At 37.8% G+C, this 24,748-nt stretch overlaps 1 protein-coding gene across 2 annotated transcripts in view; it reads right to left on the reverse strand.

The window, feature by feature from the left end:
* Positions 1-24,085, reverse strand: part of PLEKHG1 (pleckstrin homology and RhoGEF domain containing G1) — a 117,836-nt gene extending 93,751 nt beyond the window's left edge. Inside the window, exons 1-2 of one of the 2 annotated variants that reach the window (XM_026844988.1) lie at positions 24,055-24,085; positions 23,861-23,945 (exon numbers count right to left, since the gene is read on the reverse strand). The gene's annotated coding sequence lies outside the window, so the exon portion shown is untranslated. The other variant, XM_026844983.1, reaches the window with a different exon arrangement.
* Positions 24,086-24,748: the final 663 nt, after the last annotated feature.

The following is a 24,748-nucleotide window of genomic DNA, read 5'->3' on the forward strand; positions in this document are numbered from 1 at the left end:
CACCAGGTGTAATGAGTTTGGATATTTTCTCCCCCTCAGTGAATTTCTAGTGAGACACCTATGAATTGGGATGGAAGAGCTGCTTACACTCGCAGACTGCTGAAGTTAATGAAAGAGTGGCCATGCAGACAGTCACATCAGCCTGCATTAAACATAAAATCCCATTAATTTAAAGTCTTACTACCTTGTAGACCACCAATATTTCTTCCATCCCAGCAGTGGGCAGAGAAGAAAAGGCTTCTCAGGAAGGCAGTGAGCCCGTCTCCTCTTACAGCAGTGTTAGGTACCCTCTGTGGTACTGGCCAATGGTCAACATGTGGTGAACACATACTGACTGGGATTTTGTATCCTCCTTTCTAGCACCTTTGAATAATTTCCCACCACCAGCTGGACCGACATTCCATTTTACATAAGGAAAGCCTCAAGATGAGACAGGATGCATCATGAAAAGACAACTCAAAAAGAGCAGGATTCTCTAGCTAAAGGAGACTGAGAGCCAAGCAGGGCAGGGACCTCACCTCAGCTGACAATTCACAGAGCACACTGCTGTGTACCGTTCTACACAGAGTGCACAGCACTGGAAGCATCATCAGTACTGCCTTAATTCCTAATGAATTCACTGAATCATCTTGTTTCTAATAATGTTGAGGAAACAGAGCTGATTCAGTGTGCAGATTTCAGACGATCATCAGATTCAGAGTTACGGGAGACCTCTGAGGCTCACCCTGCAGCACAGCTGAGACCACAAATAAATGGCTTTTTATTTTCCCCCCAACAACTTTAAAGGCCTATTTCATCGCTCCTAGTCATATCACCAAGTAATCAATAATTCTCTTCATGTAACACTGATAAACTTAATTCTTGTAATATTTATTTCACTTTTCTTCTCTGAGAGGCATAACGAAGCTAGTGGAAGGAGGAAAGATTTAAAGAAATACAGAAGTCTGTTCTTGTTTTCTGTAACATACCAAGTTTTGAATTACTCAAAAACCAGAAGTCAAAGTTTAGCCTTCTTTTATTTATGTATTTATAATGTTCCTGGGTTTAGTTTAGGAAAGAAATCTCTGACAAATACCATTCCTCAGACTAGGAAAGTAAACCTCTCTGCAGCAAGGCCAAGAAAGACTCATGTAAAATCCAGAAGAGAAGCAGTATTTGGAGTGTAAGTTTGTTTACTACTAAGATGTAAAAGGAAGTAATTCTTGCTCCCTTTCTATACAAACTATCTTCACTTATTCAACCTACTACTAATTTCAAGATCAATCATATAAAGTACATTATAAAAACAGTCCCGTTAGACCCTTCCAATTACTCTTACCATATAATCACTGATGTAGCTTTAATTGTCTCTGCACCTTAGGCTCAGCTATTCTAGCAGTTCATGAGGTGCTTGGTATTTCTGAATTGATCACTCAAACTGGCTACCTACTGCTTTACTCCTCCAAGCACTTTTTCACAGAACATCCCAGTAACGGAACTTGAAATACATATGCGTTCATAATTTATGAATAAAGACAGTCATACCGTTTACATTTTTTAATTAAGCAAAACTCTTAACAGTAACTAAAAGCATTCAGATGTATGACCGTGCATTTTCACAGGCCATAATCAGCCAGGGCCACCCAAACAGGCATAGTGGGAGGTCCTAACTGAAGAAATTTATTGTTCCTTCTAGTAGATTGGTTTGCCTTTAAAATCCTGAGCTGCTAAAAATTGCAGATCAACTTCAACATTATGAAAAAAAAAATATTTCAGTTCCTTTAAACTCAGGATCTAAATTAATAGCATGCTATAACTAAATTCATGGGGAAACACTGAAACTTATAGCACATCAGGAACTAAAAAATGTTTTTTAAAAAAGCATGTTCAGGAAAAATATGGATTACTTGCATTTCACAGACAAATATAGTCCTTGTCTCTTAAATTAACTGTTAAAAAAGAAATATTAAAGGATATCCAATTTTATTCAGAATAGCTATTAATTAAAGTATATTTTCAATTTTAAAGTTCCATTGAAAAATTTTTGTTGGAGAGATTTATGTTCTATTTTTGTTCTCTCAGCAATTTATCGCTGTACTCAAAAAAGTATCAAGAAGCTTGAAAAAAAAAAAACCACCACTATTGTTCATCATAGGACTGTTTGCAGCTGTAACTATGGAGTCCAGCTATGTATTTATGTTGAACAATGATCATGACTAACGAAAACCTAACCTGAACCTCCTTGCATCAAATCCCTGGCCCCTAGTCTACATCTGTTTCAAATAGCTGGAAGTGATCATATTTAATGAAGTTGCTTGGATTTCTTCAAAATCTTTTCAAATACAGTGCCTTAGACAGACACTCCATGTCTTAGACAGACACTGCATGTCTTTTCCATCTTCCAGAGGTACAACCAGCATTAATATTAAGGTACTGCTGTGGCCGCTTTGTTCACAATCAGCATACATGTTCATTTAAAATACTGTATTACATTTTTAAATACAGCCTTTTACAGATTAAGTAGTCAGTGCTTTATGAATACAGATCAATACATGTAAAACAACTGAAGCCCTGAAGCTCCACACGACACACTGTGCTGTTAACAGTAAAGCCATCTGCTGGTTTATTTTTAAACAATATTTCCTGCTGTAATTAAAAAAAAAAAAAAAAAAAAAAAAAAAAAAAAAAAAAGTGTTAGAGTGGGTAGGGAGAAAACGCATATTTGATAGGTTTTCTGACATGAAATATTTTGTAAACAAACAAGGACACTTAGATGCCTATAGATGCCTACACACAGCCTGGACAGACTGCCACACATCTTGGGTGAATGGTATCGGATGTTATGTTTCTGAATGCAGAACCACTCACAGCACCCAAAAAACAGCACTCAGTCTCAGGTTACAGGACAAACTCCAGACTTCAAGGAAGGCTACAGTAAAATTCCCACCCACCTTAGCATGACAAGAACTTGACATCTATCTGTTAAATACTGCAGATATCTTTGTTAGAGAATAAGCACATCCATCCCAGATCTAGTTTTTGCCATTTGTTTGCCTACAAAATCCCTTCTGAATCAGATGCATTGCTGCTCTGAACCCCACGAGAATAGCTTTGATCCCAGGTCACATAAACCATAAAAGCAAGTTTATATGCTAACACTAAAACAGTTCTTTCACATGAACCAAGAAGTGACACTGAAAGAAACTCTAAATAACATGGACGGAAAGGATAGAAGTTATGAGGACACAAACCACTACATCCCATCAAGCCTCACTGCTGCTCCTATTCACCACTATCCCTCAGCCCTTCTAAGTAACAACAGTACCTGTTCAAGATTAAAATGTTATTTCATGTTAATATTTATTCCTTCAAAACTGCATAGAATTCTAATGGCTCCTTTCATTCCCTTCCAGCAGAGCTCTGGATGTGGGTGAGAGTTACGGTTTCCCTTCTCTGAGAATCCTCTACTTCTAAGTCCCACAAAAATCGCCCAGCCTTTTATCCCCTACACATTAATGCATTTAGAAAAGTTCCAGGTTTGGGATTTTTTTGTTATTTAGTTTTTGGTGGTTTGGTTTTGGTTGTTTTTTGTTTTGTTTGTTTTGGGGGTTTGTTTTGGGTGTTTTGGTTTTTTTTGTTTGGGTTTGGTTGTTTTGGTTTTTGTTTTTTGTTTTTTGTGGGTTTTTTTGTCGGATGCTACACAATTTGCCAATTTTCCCAAACCAGGTCACCCTTACACCTTCTTTTCCACAGAGAGGTGGCACTTAAGAAAACTGGACCAAGAGTTGAGCTGGTCCAATTGAGATCATCTGATCTATGTTGGCAAGGAGCAAAACCTCCTTTGCATATTTTGCCCTGCTGTTGAAAGGCATAGTAACATCACTCTCCTGTCCCCTTCTTCAAAACAGCATAAATCTACAGCATCCTCTGCCTAGTTTCTGGAGCTAATCATCCATATTGCAGCTGCAATCCAAAAAAAGCTAAATTTTTCACATCAAGCAAAGATGAATTCACAGAATCCCTTTGTCACTTTCATTCTGGTTTATTGTAATTCATTATGTTTGAATGTGAAAAACAACACAAATGTTCTAGTATAAGGAATCAGCTGTCTGGCTTCTCTGTGGTTTAACTGCTATGCATACATCTCCCTCCTCCAGTCTCTCCAATAGCTCTGCATCCATTCCCAGTGCTATCCCAAGGCTTTGGTCACGATTTTCCAAACCCACTAAAAGACCAAGTTCAGTAGCTAATCACTGTTTTTCAATTTGCGAGCCAAGACAGCATATATTTTACAAAGTAACACAGGATACAAGGTTTAGGAAGGAACGTGACACAGTATCATCGTCCTCAAACTTTGTATGGAATGAACTTGAAAAGATGAGATGTACTCAACATTTGGTCAGCGTCCAACCACGTTGCAAGACTCCTTACTGAACAACATATGCTGCTACTATGCCAAGTGAAACAAAGAGGAAAGCTTCCCCACAGGGTCTTCTGTGAAGATCAAGAAGGATCAAAACCTTGACTGACGCTCTCCAAATGCCCTTGTGAAGTGTAAGTTTAAAGCCTAAGCAGAAAGATGTCAGTTTTAATAGGTGAAATACATGTATTTTCTTCTGATGCACTACCTCTGTGTTGATCACAGCAGTTTCTCAGCTCAGCAGAAGCAATAGCTTTGAAACTCAAGTCATTTCAGTGCAGGCTGTATGAAAATACTTAATATAATTAACCACTGTTATTTTTCTTCCTGTAAAAATGAACTGTTAATGACTATTTTTGAAAGTATCTCTTTTACACATGCAACTTTGTTCAAGATCAGCCCTACATTGCATCTATTTCACACCTCTCCTGAGGTATTAGGAAATCCTGACAGCTCTTTCCCACGGTGACACACCTCTGAACGAACGACAAAGTCATCTGTTCCAGCAAAGCTCCCACAGGTGGCACTGGCTGCTCCTTCCAGTACCACACACTGCTCAACTTGCAGACAAAACCAAATGCTTGCAGCAGAAACTGCCTCTCCCTTCTGGTCAGCACGTCAAGCAAATGCTGCAAATCCCTCTAACTTCCAGATACAAATCAAATCGTACTGCTTACCGCTCAAGTTGGAATGTGGGTTTGGATAGTCTGACAGCTAAGCCACTATACCACCTTCAGCTTATTTCAGAACTTCCTAGCATCCAAATAAACCACAGGGTTTTTTCTCAATCACTGGGCATTTTTCAAATTAGATACACATATAATTGCTTCTCTCTTGCCTTTGTACAGTGCAGTTAACCTTATCAGCCCTTCCAGGTCTTCACAAAAGTTTAAAAATCCCACACAAACAAATAGAAAAAAAATCCATCAAAAGGTCGTGTTTCACTTACACATAGTACACCTGCCACTTTGGACACTTTCTTTTGAATCTAAGCTTGAGAAAATAGACAGACTTGGGTAAGGTGGATCAGCACAGGACATGCCTGACACACTAATGAAAACCAAGGAAGAGTAGGATAAGTAGGTCAGTCCCAAGATATTTAGGGACTCACAGGCAAGTCCTGGCACAGACTGTATGAGTACAGCAGTAGCAAGTCAGAGCAGCCAAGTAGAGTTGTTGTATCACAAAATACTGCTGTCATCTACTCAAAGAAATCTGCTACTCAACAAGCAAGCAATGTATTCTACGCAAACCATTTTCTGAGCAATTTAAGCAACTGCATCATGTAATGCACTAACGCCTAGTTACTCCACAAAAAACAACTAACGGAATAGTTTTCATTACTGAAATTTACAAAGATGGAGATTAATTATATTAATTGAGCTACCATTACATTGTTTTCTGATTTCATTTTTAGATAATACTAGTTCTACTGTTAAGTGCTAATTGGGGCCATACAAAGAAAAAGGAATTTGAAACAAACCCATGTAAAAATAAAACCAAATGCATCAGCACAGACAAGAGCACACAGTTCAAAATTTTCTTTACTAGAAGAGTTTATTTCCAGTACCATTAAACTGTGACTCTTCAGTAATGCACATACCAAGTGCTGAAATAGCACAAAAAAAGCATTATTCACACACACCAGCTACAGCGCTAGAGAGACTAAAGGAGTTTAGGGTACAAGCTTTCACATTGCTAGAACAGTCAAAACCATCGACAAAACCATGACAAGTGCCAGAAAAAACTCCATGACTTTTTCCTCAACAAATTCTCCAATACTGTAAGAACTTACAAAGTCATTTTATCATGTCACCTGAGGGAGTTACAGCCAAATACAGTCTCTAGCCCTTAGCTCTAGAGCAGCACTTCTGCCTTGACCACAATGCATCCATCCAACATACACACTCCAAGTAGGTTGTCTTGACTTGGGGTTTTTTTGTTTGTTGGGGTTTTATAAAATCTACATTCAGTATTTTCATTGGTCACTAGCATCCCTTCTTCTTACACGATATTTTTCTTGAAACTTCTCATGAGAAAAATACAACTGCAGATGCATTAGGTCTTGGTTTCCAATAGATTTAATTCTAGTGAGGTGTGCAGCATAAACCTCACCACTAGGCCAAAAATTCTGGCTTAATAAATTAAAAAACCCCAGCTGGACACGAATCTGTCAAACTTCAGCAATAACAAAAGTTGATTTGTAATGCACATAGTTAAGGAAAGGAAACTGAAGAGGAAAATTTCAGCAGTGTTGATCTCATAATTAATGAGATTTTTCTCATTCCTTTTCAAAGTTCTGAACTTTGCTACAACTAGGAGACATGCTGATTTGGCTAGTAAACAGTCACACAGATGCACACATACAAAGTTTCCCTCTTCAGTCTTTTCCACACTGAAGTCTCTGGAGCTCAGCAGCTGCAGCTTTAGATTCCTGATTAAGGGCAAGGGCTGATGCTGCTCTATGCCCCTCTCAAACACTTAAAAAAAGCCCTATGGAAACCCAACAAAAATTAAAAAAACAACCAAACAAACAAGGGCAATAACCCAGCCAGCATCCTAACAGTCATTTTGTAATCCCATTTCTCTGTTAGACAGGAAAGAACAAACAAAACCAAAAATACTCCAGACTTGTGTCTGGCATACATAAAGAGCCCCTGATACCTGCTTTCACAAGCTTTAAGTCTCCTCCAAATTGCTTTCCTATTACAGATGTTTTGTGGTAGCACTTAAAGAGATACTTTTCTTTTTGCTTGATGCCTGTGCTTAGGACATCACTACACACCATCTTGGAAGAGACCACTGTTGTGCAAATTCATAATTTCATCACAGGCTCAAGTAGCAGAGGAAGTAAAATCAGAACAGGCTGCAAAGAAGCAAAGCTGTTGATGGAGCACAAAGAATCCACTGGTACCAAACAAGTCAAATAACAGTGAAAGTAAATTATAATATGCAAAGCCTTAAATTAATTTGAATTTAGTCCTACGTGCTGAATAAATACTACAGTGATGGATAACATACTAATGGATTCCAACGTATCTGAAGAATTTTGTTACTCTGGGAGAAACACTTTTACCATGTCCGCATGCATTTCACCTTCTGACACTTCCTTTTCATATTTCCATTTCTGTTATGGGAAATTTCTTGACACCAGCTAAAGTTCACTAACACCGTCACACTTTATAGAAAAAGGGAAACAACCTTGCCATCTGCTTAGTAAGGACATCAGGCTGCGTATATTATGCAGGATAGTCTCTCCTGAAATCACAGGACTATGATAATAGTGAAGGTTTTTCTGGGGTTTGTTTTGTTCTAAATGAAGGCTTTATAGACCTCGTACAAAGAAACTCTTGATTTTTATTTTTTTTTTAAGGTCAGTAAAACTAGTATCTATGGGACAAACAACATTAGTATGTATTTTGTAGAGGGCCAGAGTCAAGGCACCAAGATAGGGAATGACATTTTCCTAAACACAAGTAACCAGTGTCTAATGCAAACCTTGAAAATACATTCACGGACAACTTGACAAAGAGATAAAGGTGCATCCAAAGGCAAATACTGAAAGGCTACAGAACAGCCCAATGCTTTTTAAGAGTATAAACACAGACAAGTCCCTTTCAAAGTCAGTTTTAGGGGTATTTCTTCTCTACACTTAAATATGTTTCTGAAAGCTCCCTAAAATAAAAGAAGAAAGAAAACACAAAATGCTGCTCCACACCAAATCAAAGTCACAAGTTTCTTCTCTCATGACACATTTTTCAAAGCACTGCTACTTTCTTCCAATTTTGCTAACAACAGAGCAATTAGTATGCATCAACTCCAGTTAGGCTGTTTTACCTCTTCCATAAAATGCTTGTATACATTTTCAAAGAAAAAGCTTTCAACCTCATTATAGAAAAAACCCACAGAGCTTCCAAAATAAGATTATACTGATGGAAGACAAAAAATGTCAGTGCTGTCCAGAAGGTCCATTTACTTTTCTAAAAATTTTCCTAAACGACATTAATTCCAAGTAAACAAGAGAAAGATATTTTTCCCCTCAACTGTGAACTCTTTGGAGAGCTTTGGGGCGGAGGGGAAGATACAAAGGAATGTTTGGTTTGGCATTGCTGATGCTCGTTCATCAAGGGGAAGTCTACTTAAAACCAGGATAACAGATAATTATCACTTTACAGGTGGATCCTTCACTACTTTTCTCTCTGTGACACATGGCAACTCCGTAACATTTTGCAAGGAAAGGAAGGGGTACAGATTCACTGTCAGGAGAAGGGCTCCTAAGCCGCCCATTTGTGTGTTTCTTTCAACCACAACTGCCCAAGCACAGCATTACTGCTGAAATTAGGGGTTTAGACGTGGGCTTTATAATTATTAGACAAGTAATACTCAGTTGGCTTTTCCAGAAACTGTCATTTGAACAGCTAGCCAAAGTACAGCCATGCATAACAAAGTTACTTACATATACTCTGTGAAACACATTTTTTCCTCACAACCATCAGAAAAAGCCCATCTAACTTCTTGACTACAGTAAAAGTACGATTAATGAAAATTTCTGGGGTTTTGTTTTCATCAGAGTATATAACATTAGGCAGCCAACACAGCAAATAGCATAAAAGAGTCAATGGTTAAAGCCTTCTGAGCCCTGACACATTCCAGTCCCAAACACTGAACCTGGCTGCCCCCCAGGCCTGGCTCAGGCAGCTGACTGCAGGACCACTTCACACTCCTCTGGCTTTGCCTTCTCCCTGCTTTGAGGATATGTACATCTGTCTGTAAATATATAAATTTTTATATACACAGTGCATACAAATGGAAAAAAAAAAAAAAAAAGGAAATTAGTAACAGACAAGCTAGCAGCGCTGCGCACATTCACTTGCAGTTTGTCCAAATGAATGGCCTCATAACTCAGACTGGGACATTTCCCGTAAAAACACTCCATTATTTATCAAGTCACTCCAGAGTACAACTGTTGAAGCATGGCTTGAAAACAACATATTTTCTAAAGCCAAAGTTTGCGGAACGCTACAGAACTCTCTGACTAGCTGTGACGGAGAAGCCAAGGCCCCGTCACTGTACATTAGCTTTGAGTAACGTGCCCCCAGACCAGCAGAGTTCTGTAACTGCCGACTGAGTCCTATTCGCTTTTGTGGCTTTGAAATACATGTGCATACTGCAGAGCATAGAGAAACTAGTTTCAAATAGGCTTAATCTCTGGCAAACAAGTTTGTGTGTGTGTATATATATATATATATATATATATATATATACACACACACACACACACATAAATATAAATACATGCCTATATATATTCACTATACAGAATATGGAATATTAGATTGAATATTACTAGGAAGAAAAAGGAAATTATTTCACCAGCCTATGATCAACATAAATAGAGAGCCTCAGAGACTAAAACTGGTAAAAGGGAAACCACACACAGTAACAATCTTTAATCTGACACAATTTCCAAAGGAATTAGAATGACCATTTTGACAGAAGCATCTGACAAACTGCTGAACAAACATTTCTTTTGGGTTAAAATGCAGTATTCTCTAGACAGGGAAACTCCCTCTGTAATACCATAAATCTACAATGCTTCTTATCTCCAACACACTTTCTTATAAAAGCTGGATTTATTACTAAACATTGCATTGCCAAATGCAGACCTTCACTGGCCCCAAATGAGAACACAAGTTCCATTCAGAAAAAACACATGGGGAAAAAATAACATCACTTACAAATGTTACAGTTGGAAAGGTGATTTCCTTCAGCTGAATGTTTTTCTCCTTTCTACCTCAAAGAGGCATGGTTTGAACAAATAAGTTGTTCATAAGTAATTCTCAACAACTGCATGGAGTCTGAGCCATTGTGCACTTTGACAGGACTTCATTCACATTCTCAGAAAATAAATAATTTAGACTTAGCTTTCAAACCAGAAACAAAGAAATATCTAGTTTTGTACTAAAATAGTCATCTGACAATTACCTCATGGACAGCTTATAAAAGAGTATGTAATTGTTGAGAGTCTTTCAGAGATTTGTAAGATTCTTGAAACAATTCTAATAATACTCTGCTTGATCTAAGACAGACCTTTTTTTGGTGAACTGCATGCTCTTATGTAGCTTTCAATAAGATAGGAGAAAAATCATCCCAAATTCTTTAGTGCTTTAGACTGAAAATTATTTCAAGGATAGGGAAACATCATGTCTGAATACAGGTTATTAAAGGGTAGTCAACGAACGGTTTCCATTAACTTTACCTTATAGCTTTACAAGGTGTTAAGATTAGAAAGCTTTTTAAATTTATACACTAACAGACAGCTTTCGCCTAGAAAAGGAGTCCAAATTCTCCTCTTCACCTTCTCCACTTTCTTGCACCAGTGATGATGGTCACCTTTCTTACCTTTTCATTTTAACCACACTGAACAGTGAAGCTTTTTCTCTTTCTATATAGTTAGTAGAGAATCAGAACCAAATCATGCATTCAGCAGTAAGCTTGCTCTGTTCTAGTTGGGATGTCAAAATTACTGATAAAGGGATGTCTCTCTTCCTGTCAAGTAAAATTTTACTAGAGTGAAAGACAGATCACATGTGTACTTCAACAACATTTGAAGGTGGCACAAAGGGTAACCAAGTATTTAATTTCTTTCTCACGATAGAGAAGATTATGAAAGAGCACAGATGTATAAAGAAATTCTTTTCTCCTTAATTAAGAAGGTTAAAACCATTATAATTCACCAAATCATGTCAAGAAGTTTCAAAGGACATGTAAATATTATGCAATGTATTAGAAGCGTGGAGGAATGCAAAAAGGATAGCTTCACAAATCACTGTACATGCAATCTTATAACAATAAAAGCCATCAGACACAGTTCTTTCATTTTTATAATGTGTATTTCAACACCGCAGTTCCAAACACAACTAAAATTCATGAGTTAGTATTTTCCCACTGGCAATGCTACATCTCTGCCGTGCAATAGAGATGGGTATGTCTTTCCAGTTACTTCAATTTATGTAAACACAACATAAAAACAGAATGCAAGAATATGATTGACAACTCCTGAAGAATTTATTTTTAAGAGGCAAAGCTTTGTATTTCATTGGTCATTTGATCTAGTACTGGAAATCAATGCAAATAAGAACAGGGTGGGAGGGGCATCCCTGAATACACTTGACTGAAGGAAATATTCAAGGGGATATTACTCTAGTCAGTACCAAGAGCTTCAGCCAGTTTCCAAAGCCTTTTGAATTTTCAGAGCTAAGCACCATGAATTCAGATGAAAGTTCCTTTTCTTCCACTTTTAAGGGAAGAAATAACTTAAGTGAACTTTGTGCAAAACAGCCTCCCAAGTTTCGTAATTGGGGAACAAACCCAAAGCACTGCCAAGACACACAACTAAGCATTTATAAACCTTAATGGTTTATTCAAATATTAAGTACTGATTTACTGAGGGGAAAAAAAACAAACACAACAAACAAACAACAACGACAAAAAAACCAAACAACACAGGGGTATTTCAATAATGCTGTTTCAAGTTATGTAATTTCATCCTTGGTACATAAAAATCCCAGTTCCTCCATTCTTGCTGCCTAGCCCACATTTTGTACTCCAAGGAACACGGGCACATGGAGTGCATACTAACGATCCCAAGTTTCTGCTGAAACTGGTGAGAGGCACGGCTAGGCAAGGACACCACCTGGCCCTGCCTCAGCTCCGAGGTGATGTCAGCCTATTCAGCAGGGCAACAGGGGAAAAAAAAGTCCGTGCTGCCTTTCAAACACACACAAAGGTCCATGTATATTACCACAAAAAGCAGGAAACCACTCTATCTCATCAGCAAATGAGATCCTGCAGCCCTCTGAGCCTTAATGCATTTAGGCAAGAGGAGTAGGTGGAGGAAGAAGCATTTGCTCCTTTTAGGTTTGATGACAGTTGCTCCATCTCTCTCCCACCTGTCACTGTCCCCACAGCCTGTGCAGTATTCCCAGGGGCATCACCAAGTCACCATCACTTTCTGCCCAACGGTTGCCACTGTGTGCTCACCCACCAGGGCATGTCAATTTAGCAAGTACCAAGTCAGTTCCAAATTATTTTCTTCTTCATAAAAAAAAGTCCTAGCTCTCCTAGTTTTCCCTACAAAACAAACAATCCAGAAATTCACTTTAAAATAAATAATAGCAACACTGCAGAGCAAGCTTACCCAAGTGAGGGACTAAAAAAGTCCGCACGGGAAAGAAATGCTGACTGAGATGTGCTCACATCAAATAAAAAAATCACCCTTGATTTTCCCCAAAGTTAAGACACTCACAGGATTGCTGGACCAACCTGCAGATTCTCTCATGCTGAATAAAGGCTGAGCTTCATCATTGGAAGCATGAAGTCTGTTCTTAAATTAATGCACTAGATGCACCAAAAAGCGTTCCTGAGCACAAAAGCAAGCAGGGACAGAATATCCCACAACTGTGCTAATGAACCATCTTAAGTCTCCAAACTGGAGATAATGAATAAAAATCATCCCTTGAGAACAATGACTGAACTGGACTAGGGACTGAGACATACCTGGAAACTGTCTGGGGAAGAAGGTTAGCTGTAATTCCCCAAAATCATACCAGTGAACATAACCATCACAGACCATCTTCCAGGACTGGTAACATTCGTAGACCCATCTGAATTTAATACAGATGTAACCTTATAGGACTCCTCTCTCAGGCCACCTACACTCAAACACTTCGCTGAAATGTAGTTTCAACATTTTTCTCTTAATTGAATTTCATTACAAACCCCAAAGATTTAAAGAACTCTGAATGGAGACACAGACACACACACACACAGACACACACACACACACACAAAGTATAATTACATTCATCTGAACTACTCTTCCCTTTTGCATATGCCACTGGCAGTGGCAGGGTTCTACCTTTCAGTCCTGACCCTTAAAACGGATCAGACACAAACCTTCCAAAAAGAAGCATCATTTTCTGTCTCTGTACCTGTGAACACCTTCCTCTGCAACACATGAGCTCCTGTGCAGCCAACAACTGATGGATGCCTCCTCCAGCTGTGTCAGATCAAGAGGTGTCCTACAAGGTGAGTTCAGGGATGGCCACCCAGCTCTCCTGTAGTGAGAAAAGTCCTTTTATGGCTGTTCCAAACATAAGACTGAAGTCTGAGCATCCCTGTGACACTGGCAGGTTAATGCCAGCATGAAATGTAAAGCAGATCCTTAATGGAAGGGAGTTTTTGTGGTCGGGGGGCTTTTTGGGTGTTTGAGGCTTTCTTTTTAAGTCCACCTCCAGTACAGTTCAAGCAAAAGCCATTAAAGTTTGGGAAGAAGTTGGAATGAACCATAATTACTATAAAACAAAGGCCTTTTTTTTTTTTTTTTCCCCAAGACTGGTTAGTCATTTTAACATCTACCCTAATTTGTGGAAAATGGAAACCCAGCATACTTAAAAATAACTACAGTTTAAGCTGAAGTAACTGCCAAGCTTCAAAATTATCTGGTCTTTTTTGAAAGTTTTGATAGTCTTACATCTAAATGTAAGAAAAGTTTGATCTATTTTAAAACACACATCCATGTGGTGCTTCTGTCAATCATTATTTGGCTTTATCTACAAAATAGATATGGCATGGGAAGGAGGAGAACCCAAACAAAACCAAGGAACAAGGCCTGGATTACACTAACCCTGGAAGGCTGAATTAAGATAATTTTTATGGTTTGTCTAGAATTATTTTGTCTTTTTTCAAGGTTAGCTGTCAGCAAAATTCATACACAAACTCAACTATTTGATTAATTCATTTGTTATAAAAATTACTATTTCAAACAGATGCCCTGTAACTACCAGCTTCAAACCTCTGAAACTGAAGATTCAGCAAATTTCTCCAAGTAGGTGAACTGCTCCACTTTTCAGAGAAGTAATTACAAAAACATGACTTCCCTTTTCCAATGTAAGCATGTATTAAAACTGAAATAGATAATAAAGTCCATTTCAACCACTTACATGTTTTGTGGGCTTTTATTGCAGTTTTGCTCCTTTTTACCACCCTGCAGGGACTCTATCAAAGATCTACTTTACTGATGCAGCAGAGTGCTTATTTGGCAAGATTATAAGAAGTTATCAAGCGAAGTAAATGTTGTCAACCTGTTAACTGAAATAAATGAAAAGACGCATTATGAAGAACACTAAAATGCTCTACTGATTCAGAACTGGAAGGAGATGGCTGGCACGTGGGTTCCCCAGTACCCGATTATCAGGCAGTGTTTTACATCGCACTTTTCCTCTCGGCTGCACTCTGCTGATTCTTAAGTGTGAGCCGGTTATTGTAGACTGCAGTGAAAACCCTCTATAAAAACAGCATGAATTAAGCACTAGCACTTTACATAGGGTATGAAGTACTCTTTGCAAATCTTACACCCTTTAATTCATCCTATCATATCAAAACACCGTGGACCCTGGCATCTTCAAGACATCCACCATGAACAGTATGTTTGGAAGTACAGGCCTGCGATACCAGATTACCATATAAGAACCATCAAGGCAAAACTTTTTGTTTACATTTAGTGATAAAGATCAAGAGCAGGAAGTACAATACTACAGAGATAATATTTGTATTATGCCTATTTATAAATAAATGTATGTTTACATTATGATTTCCACATACGCAGAATGAAGTATGCATTTTTCTGTCAGTACTGCCAATTCATTTTAAGGAAAACTCCCAGCCACTAATTGCATTTCCAGCAAGCACGCAACAGGCTTGTGTCGCTCTCCTTGAAGACTAATATCCAAGCAAGCAGAGAAGGAAGTTGCTCATGCATGGGAATTTCATGCCTCCCTCATTTATACAGTTACTTACACTAAAAAATTTACTCAAGTTTCTATATCCTTCTGTCTGATAAGAGTACTGATAAGACAAAATGTGATTTGACAGTATCAAGAAATGTACACTACTCTCAGCACTCAAAGGCTGTAAAATGGCTTTATGAGAATTACTGTTTCAGGCATTTAAACTACATCTTGGGTTAAAATCTAGGTGCATGGAATGAGCAGCAACAGGGACGAAGAGCTGGGGATTCATCTCATTATCACATATGCCTTGTTGCACCACAGCAGATGAAGCACAACAGCACTTTTGCGGGGCTCCTCCACTCCCCAGAATAAAAAGCATTTGGGTTTTTTGCCTCATCTCTCCTGGGGAGTGGGAAATCAAATCAAGACATTCTAAAGAATGGAGAATAACTGGAAAACACAAAATAACACAGAATGATAAATGTGGTCGGTAGGGATTATTGTTTTTTTCTTCTGCTGAGCACTCTCACTCCACTGAGAAGACAGTAGACACACACACACACACACACACACACACACACACCCCAAATAAAATCAACCCTGAATTTTATAGTTTTATCCATCTTTTATTTCCTTGTTCTATGCATATTAACAATACAGATATTAAGATTAGCACAAGGGTATTACCACAGGCGTCACTGTGTCTCTTGAAGTCTGCTGGACATTAACAACCCAGCAGATGGTCATTACTCCAAACTCCCCACCCATCATCATCATTAATTCAGGAGCAAACTCATTTCAATGGGCTAGCCCCAATTCATAAAGAACTCATTGTCCTGGCCAAATTAATAGCTTTAGATCTTACATTACCAGATGTGCTTCAGAGAGACAGTAACATTTTAAATTATAATGTGCTGTTTAAAGTCCACTTCAATGTCATTTCTCATAAATATTGGCATGTGAGGCAAACTAAAACTACGGACCTATTCCCAAAATAAACACAGAAAACTCTGTATTTTTAGTTTAGATTCTAGACAGATTTGGCACAAGTGTCCTCAATTATCCTGCAATCCACTTGTTCAAAAGAGACTAAAAGTGGCACATAGTCTTTTGAAAGGCTTCACTTCACCCTGAAGATTAATAAACCCTCAAAATTGGCAAATAAAGAGACAGACAGTTATGGTGTCTATTACATAAGCAACAAAATTTAGACTAATAATAATGTTTGACAAATTAAATTTGTAATAATTTGGAGTAGGTCTTATCAATGAAGTTAAGTCATCAGTAAGAGTTTTAATACAGGTCAAATGAGGAACAGAAAGGAATAGAGGGAATCATTTGTCATGAGTTGAGTCATGTTGTGTCTGACATTTATCAGACTGTTTGTGTTAAAGCAACAGAATAATCTTTTCAATAGGAAAAATGCGCAAAAATGAACACCAGTATAATAAAAGCAATTAGCAAGCCACCTTTCCAACATACGGAAAAATAAAAAGTAGAATTTTTAAAATACCCATGTTCTTTGTGAGGAAGAGGTAGAGACCCTTGAAGGACTGTAATCCAAATAAAAATAATAATCTAAAAAAGAGACAAATCTTTTCAGAGATACAGTACTCACTTCAGTTTTAAATTATACTGTTATTTTTTCATGGAACTGAACCACATTTTCTTACAATCCTGTATCTCAAACACTTCTCTTGCTGATAGTTTCATTGAAAACTGTCTGTCTGTGTGAAATGTTCTGTTTTCAATAAATTGCTATTTTCCAACAAAATATTTTTGGCTGAGAAATTCCTAAACGGCTTCACTTTTAAAAGAATTTAAGTGCAACATTTCATAAAGTCCAATGCCTTTCCTTACTTAAAAGGCTACATTGTGTATTTTAAAAGATATCCACTCATTTTCACACTGGCACAAAACAAGCAACATTAGTGTTTAAACTTGTATGTATGGAGGGTATTTTTCATAAGTAATCTACTGATTACCTTGAAATAAGATTAGAAGCTACATCTCTAATAATCTTTAACTTCCATTTGATCACAGAAGACTGCAATAACCAAACACAAAATATACAACCATCCTTACTAAGTAACTTCACACATCTAGATCATTTACTAAACAAATATAATCCAGGCTGTATTTACCCTTGAAGTACAGTTTACAGCCATAGCTGAAGGAAAGAAGTTAGGGCTGAAATGCCTGTGGGGGTGACACACACACTCTTGGGAGGTGACAAGAGAGCAAGGGAAAAAGAGGAATATTTTCTTTTAAAAAGGAAAACAGAGAAAGAAAGGAAAATCAAGTTATATTTATTTCCTATCAAATTCCATCTGGCTATAATTTTTAAATACAAAAGAAACTTGAACTGAGAGCAAAACAGCATTTGATGTACTAATGCAACTGAAGCTAAGTATGCAAAGTGGTTTGGTTTCTTTTCATGTATTTAATATTTTTTTCAAATTCCTACATAATGTAACTAATAAAAATATTTACTTTTACAAAGGGTCAAGTGGACAGAACATAAGTCTCCCAGAAGGAAACCAGATGTTTAGTATCTTCAAAGTGATGTCCATGCTGATAAAAGCAGTAGCTAATCTTTCTTTCAAGGGTTGAAGTTCTTGCTGAAGTTTCTTTTCCTAAACAGCTACGTATCATGCTTTAACAAATATCTGCCTCAACAAGTATTTTTACATTCTTAATAGGATTTTGGTTTGTATGTGTGGTCATCAGTGCATCAATACTCAAAAAGCTGTCTTTGAAAATTCTGTAAAACAATCTATAGTTGTGCTTTAAGTCACACATTGCATCTTTAGCTCAGGATGAAAAAAGTCACATCTGTTCCCAAAGCCAGGATTCCATAATAAAAACATTTTAGCAAACTTCTATACAGCAATTTGAGTACATTAATTCACACAAATACTCAAGTGTTTCTCATGAATCATGCAAGAGGTACAGAATAATACATCAATGTATTATTATTATTAGTGCTTAGAATTGCAAAAATCTCAAATCAACAATTTACTATCTTCCTTAAAACTTACCATAATGTACAAAGAGATCCATAAAATGGAATTTACAAAAACTTGAGCAAATAGATTTCAACTGATTCTGTGGGGTCTTCCTGTATTATTTGGCTGGTGCCATGACTAATATTTAGCTACAACACGATGCTTGCCAACAGATGCAAGATAAGTCTGAAATCCTGTGGGGATTCGCTAAATGTTTAAAAGGCTTTGGAAGCATGAACAGGGTGTCTGTGTATCTCAGAAAGCAAAGGGATTATTTAGTTGCTTAAATTACCCTTAGACAAGCCTACCAAAAAAAAACCCAAAACAACCCACAACCAAAAAATAACCAGCTTTACCACTAGAAAGAAGGGAAAAAAACCACCCAATTTAAAATTATTTTTATATGGCACCTGCTTTTTCATTTTTTGAAGTTTGATCTGATCAGGGAAAACAGTAATGACAGAAGTTTAACCTTATCTATGCCAGATGATTATGCAGTTGATTACTTCACATTGTCTGCAAATTTAGAGTGCCAGTGGAAAGCAGATCAAAGGAAGGGTCACAGCTTTGACACCCATTTTGCCAACACCATAAGGGCATATGTACTGGGGCATTAATTGCAGCATGATTCATTTATGATATCTTGAATTTTGTATTCAACTATGCTGATGTTCGCCAACAGCACAGTATATTCTTGTCCACTTTTCCCATGTCTAGTGGCCATGTGTATGTTATTTGAAAAACCTGTTTAGCTTATGGAAGGCTATAAGCTTCCAGCTAAACAGCATCTTATGGATACGATGTTGTACGTTTCAGCACCTCCTTCGTTAAGTGATGGGATCCTCTCTTAAGAGGGCAGGGACAGAGAAGTTCTTGGAATAGCAAGTGATAAGAAAGGGCTGAAAAAGCATCCCAGTTTTATCCAACACACATCAGAAATCCTCAAGCAAGAAGGCCGCACTACTATGCGCTAACTTTAGTTAATCAGCTTCACCCAAGCTCAACATAAAGCACTATCAGTTTAAGTACCAAAATACTTAGTCTTTGTAAAAGCAGAGTACTGCCACCTTGCTTACAAGAGATGCTGCAATTAAACACGATAAAAGCAAAAGGAAGGAACAAAGGACAACAAAGTAAGTGGTAAGAATTCAGATTTACAGAGCTCTTTCAATGAATGTTTTTTCAAGCACGTGGCAAGAGAGAACAAAAAGGTTCCCTGCAGGCACACTCTGGATTTGCACAGAGCACATCCCACTTTCACTCACTCCTTTATAATAGAGGGAACAGAAACAAAACGATTTGTGAAAAAAATTGTGGCTGGCGTGATGCAGAGGGCAAGCTGTGATACACCCCACTACCATCCCGTACCTGCTTCACCCAGCCCAGCTGCTTTACCGGCCTCTCTCAACCATTTCCCTAGACATCTGTCTCCCACACCTTCAAGATGTCGTCTTCTCTCAGACCAGATCCTTTCCTATATTTCATCATTCATCTGTCCTCAAAACTTCCCCTTCTGCAGTCTATAAAGCCAGGTAGGGAGCTTCTGACTGTCCGCAGTCCCTCTCCAGGAGGGCAGGAGGCAGCCACAGAGCTCCCCAGCGAGTTTCTCAGCACTCCCAAGTGTTACGCTGCAACACATCAAGCAAAAGACTCAAGTTCAAGCAGGAGATGGATATCATTATCACAGACTTAGAAAGTGCATCCTAGAAACTGTAGTGAAAGCTGCATGAATGTTTCATTCAGCTTTTGGGTCCTTGGTACGAGTGCTGTTTCCGCCCTTCTCCAGACGAAGCCATTTTCAGTGTGATTTTGGAGCATTACACCTACAATGAAGACACTATACTATGAAGACGGGACTCATTACCTACTTATTTTTTTTTTTTTTTTTTTTTTTTTTTTTTTTTAAATATAAACAAGTCATTCTGTTGAAGCATGAAATTTGTTTTTCTGCTCTGGCTACACCTGTGACAGAGGAACAATACTGTCACATGTCACCCCATATCCCCTCTATTAACTAGTTCTGAACAGGGAAGAAAAAAAAAAAAAGTAGTCTTCAAGACAGTTTCACTGCTGTACAGGATGCTCAACAGAAAACAACAGATGTGCTATAATCACTACTGCCCATTCATTTCCTTTCTGTCAGAAAGAAAGCAGCAGTCATCAATTAAGAACCCCTATCTACTGGACACAAAAGGAAGTATACACTTTTCCTTGGTCATTTGACCGTAACAATAGGAGATGGCAGCGGGAAAGGTCTGACCACTCTGAGCAAGCATGGGGGGAAAGACAGGGGTGAGTAAGCTTGTCCTTTTGGACTTTTTTTAAAAGTAAAGATAAGAAATGTTATTCAACACCTTAATATACAAATGTTTAAAAATTGCATCACTTCGCCTATTGATTATACAAAATTCTAATTATATTATTCATTTAATTCAAATCTTATTCAATTAATTTAATTTTTTTCACAGTAGAAAATCCCAAACACGTGAACTGACAAGAGAATTAAGCAGCATCTGGAAAAGCTGTTTTATCAATTAACAAAGCCTTTTTAAAAATAATTATCACAATTTTTATAAAACTGTTAGTCTAAATGTACTAAGTGTTAAAGACTTTCAACATGTCACCAGCATAAACTAGTTAGATTAATATTTTTAAGAAGTCTAGTCAGATCTATGGATCCTTCTATTAAAGATTACTTTCACTGGTCAGCTTCATCACTCTAAAGTAGAATGACAGCTTTCATAAAATTGCCAACAACAGAAAACCCTAGGGATGCACTTTACATTGTGTCTGTTTCAGTCTGACTACAATCAGCCACAGAGGATTTAGGGGAAACTTATTAAAAATTGCTAGCCTTAATTAAGGTATTAGGACCTAATCTAGCATGCTAAAGTAAACACCAAATATTGCCATGGATACTAATGCAACTGCTCCAAGAACCTGGTAGACGCTTCCCGCAACAGGAAAGCTTTTGCAGGCCTTCACATTGCAACTGAACCCCTATTTTTGCCCTGTACCTCTGCTCCATTGCATACCAAAAATAGAACTGACTTACAGAAAAGCTCACACGTGGGCATACATCATTCCTCTCCACCCCCACACAGATTTGCAAGCCCTCATACCACTAAAGACATGGCCTAAACAAAGCATTCAGTGATGCACAGATGCTCGAGGAATTTTTGTGTAGTGACTTTTAGCATAAACATATTGTGCATTAAAACTCATCCTGAATTGTTAGAAAAAAAGTATATTGATAGGACGTTTCCTTCTCTGCTACAACAGATGTCCTGATTTTAAGAGCTGCTGAAGCTCATTTTCAGTCTTTCCAAAGATAAGTGTATGCTAAACATCAACTAATTTAAACAATTAAAACCAAACAATATCATTATAGAAATCAAACAGATCACAGCAAAATACAAATAAATTTAATAAAATGTCTCCCCCACCACCCCAAAAGTTTTTCAAGATTATATTCAGATATTTAAGGAAATATGCTTAAAATCTCCAAGTTTAAGTCTGCCACTTGAAGTAAACTTGGCAAAATTACTGGTCATTATTTGGTACAGATTTAACATCCATCCCTCAAAGCTGTGTCTGCCCAAACCATTAAGCTATTCTTTTTACAGAACACCACTCCTCAAATTTTAGGTTTCTTCCTTATTTGCATAAAATTAATTCCTTAGTAAACACACTGCATCTAGTCCTTATCACCTTAGTTGATATATTCCCACACACTCCAGTTTTGTTGATAAAACTATTTTCTGAAGCACTTCACAGTGAACGCTTGTCTGCCATGGATCCCAGAGAATCTTAGGAAATCCTCTGCCTCTTGGACACATGCACAAGCCATGTTATCTCAGCTTTCAGAAGAGAGGTTATCCAAGTCTGAAGGCCTGGTTTAGCTTTTCTGTTCATCATGAAAACACATTAAAAAAAAAAAAAATCACTGAAACTCAAAACCAAGGTCAAGCAGCACATTTGAAATGAAATGCAAATCAGGGGGAGTCAGGGGGAATTTGTGCAAGTAATTCACTTTCTAAGGTCACTAGGCAAACACTTCACATGCATTTGGATATGCACAAATTTCAAGCTAAATAAATAAAACTATTTGCTTTGCGGAACATGGGAACGTACAGTCTCTCCACATTTGTGGATGAAAAAATATGCTAGTAATTAACTACCAGCAAATAACACAAGACAACTAGTGTATTGAATTTAGGTCATGCCAATTATTTTTCTCTAATATATGTTAAAACATGCAAACTTATTCAAATCTTGCTATTTTTAGAAAATATTGAAGAGGAATTTCTGGTCTTTCCTCTCTGACTGCAAAATGTTTTCCTGCTTACAGAGACTGCTCTCCCTTGGATCCAAAGGAAAGTAAAATCTTGCTAACATAAACTTCGACTGAATGCTTTGCAGTCCTGCTAACCTCTATCTGTTAAAGCTATGCGATCTCAAAGCATTGGATTCAACACAAAGCTGCCATTCTCCTAAGATTTTATAAACATTTGAACACAATTGGATCACCGATGTATACTACAAAATTATATTAAAAGCCCCACTATCAGCAGGGTAAGATAATAAATAAATAAAAATAATAAACTATTAATTAGTGGTCTAATCTAGCATATTAGTATTCCCTTTGCAGGTCACAGAAACCAGAGTGGCAATTAACACAATGTCCTTTTTTTTAGGGGGGTGGAGGGGGTGTTTGGTGTGAGTTTGTTGGGTTTTTTTAACTTTTACACTAATCCATGCTACACTGGTTTCAGCATTAGCACTGGAAGGATTGAAGTAGGTTATTTATAAGTAACCAGGTTTTTCCAAAGAGTGGTGTCCATGCTGCTTCCCACAAAGCCCATCACTGAATGCCTGCTTTCTTCAGAGAAGAAAGAAGAAAAAGACTCCAAAGACTCCTTTGGGTTGGCACCAGGACTGAGGAAGAAAGGAGGAAGAAAGGGACCTTGCCTAAAGCCCCCTTCTTCCTAATATTTTCTGTGGAGTCTCCTGCCAGCCCTGTCGTGAAGATTTCTAGAATGTCAATTTGTTCAGATAATCCAATGAGTGAAATCAGTTATTACAATCAAGTTACATTTCCATGGCATCTAAATATGCTTCTCCTATGCTCTCAAGTTCCCCAGGTCCCCCAAGACTTTAAGGTAGTGAGAGTACATAAACAAAATTAAACTCCTAAAATAATGAACTATGAAAGAACAACTTCTTCTCAAAATGACATATTAATATAGGAAATCTCAGGAGAACACAGAAGTCCCAGATCTCCCCAGCCCCATGGAGAGACCATTGTTTCTCCACGAAACTGGCACTTCTACCTCCAAAAGGATGGAAGCAAGCAACCAAACAAAATTTCTGCTACTGGTCTTTAGCAAAACTTTGGTTACAGAAACAGGTGTTAAAATTGAAGACTTAACTTCCCCTAACTGCTTACGTATCCCAAAATTTTTATTTAATTAGCATAAAACCCCACTAGTGTACACATCAAGAAAACCCACCATCTTGGCTAACCAACATTTCAAGCTTATATAGTACAGCAACCTATGGTGGATTCAATGGTAATCACCTCAGCCAGAAGCACAACAAACGCCATCTCATTTTTTAAAAAAAACCCAAAAGTTAAAATAATAATTTTTAAAATTTACCTGATAGAGCACTCGCCAAATAAATCACTGTTAGATTAGGCAAAGTTGAGTCACTTTTCCTCTCCTCTGTTGAATCTCTGGCATTCTGCAGAAAGGAGGGTAGAAATTATGGGATGAGAGGAAAGGGGGCACAACTCCACAGTTCAGCAGAGGGTCGTGCTCACCTTGGTTTATGCCCTCTAAGACATGCTCACCGTACTGCCTGCCCATTCTGCTGTAAAGAGTAGCTGAATAAAACATACAATGGGCTGAATCTGGTTCAGATAGGCTAAAGGGTCAGATTTTAAATACTAATTAGATACTAATGTGATTCCGAAAATCCCATTAAGACTCTTACCACCTCCGCAAATGGCTACTTACATTATCTTTTAAAAATCTAGATCAGACAGTTCAGTGTTGGAAGTCTGTGGTAGAGCAGGAAAGTGCTGCTGGGTTCCCAAGATCTAGGCCCCAAAAGCTTCAGGCCATGCTCCTGGAAACTGTTAGCGCTGATTTTAAATTTAACTATTTTTAACGCCTGGAAACCTCTATCCAAACGAACCTTCAGTCTCCTGGTGAGCAACAGAAGGACACACCTCTAGCTGTTAAAGCAAATCAGGGCCATGGGTCACTTTCAGAGATCTCTCTGGTACCTGCATCTGATCTAGATATTTTCACAAGGTCAACAAAGAATGATAAATATCCAAGTGAAAAAGTTGCTTCTTCTACCGCTTTACAAAAAACAGCTATTTAGATACCACTGTGCTGCAGCTTTTTCTAGCAAAATTTATTAACCTACCCTGAAGCCTAAAAAATGCAAGATTCTTGATCTAATGAAGGAAAGTACTCCCCTACTTTGCTAAATATGTAACCCTTCCCAGCTTCACAACATTGACTGGAACATCAACC

The sequence above is a fragment of the Athene cunicularia genome (genome assembly GCF_003259725.1).
Source record: "Athene cunicularia isolate RWA chromosome 3 unlocalized genomic scaffold, athCun1 chr3_part1, whole genome shotgun sequence".
NCBI classification, from domain to species: domain Eukaryota; kingdom Metazoa; phylum Chordata; class Aves; order Strigiformes; family Strigidae; genus Athene; species Athene cunicularia.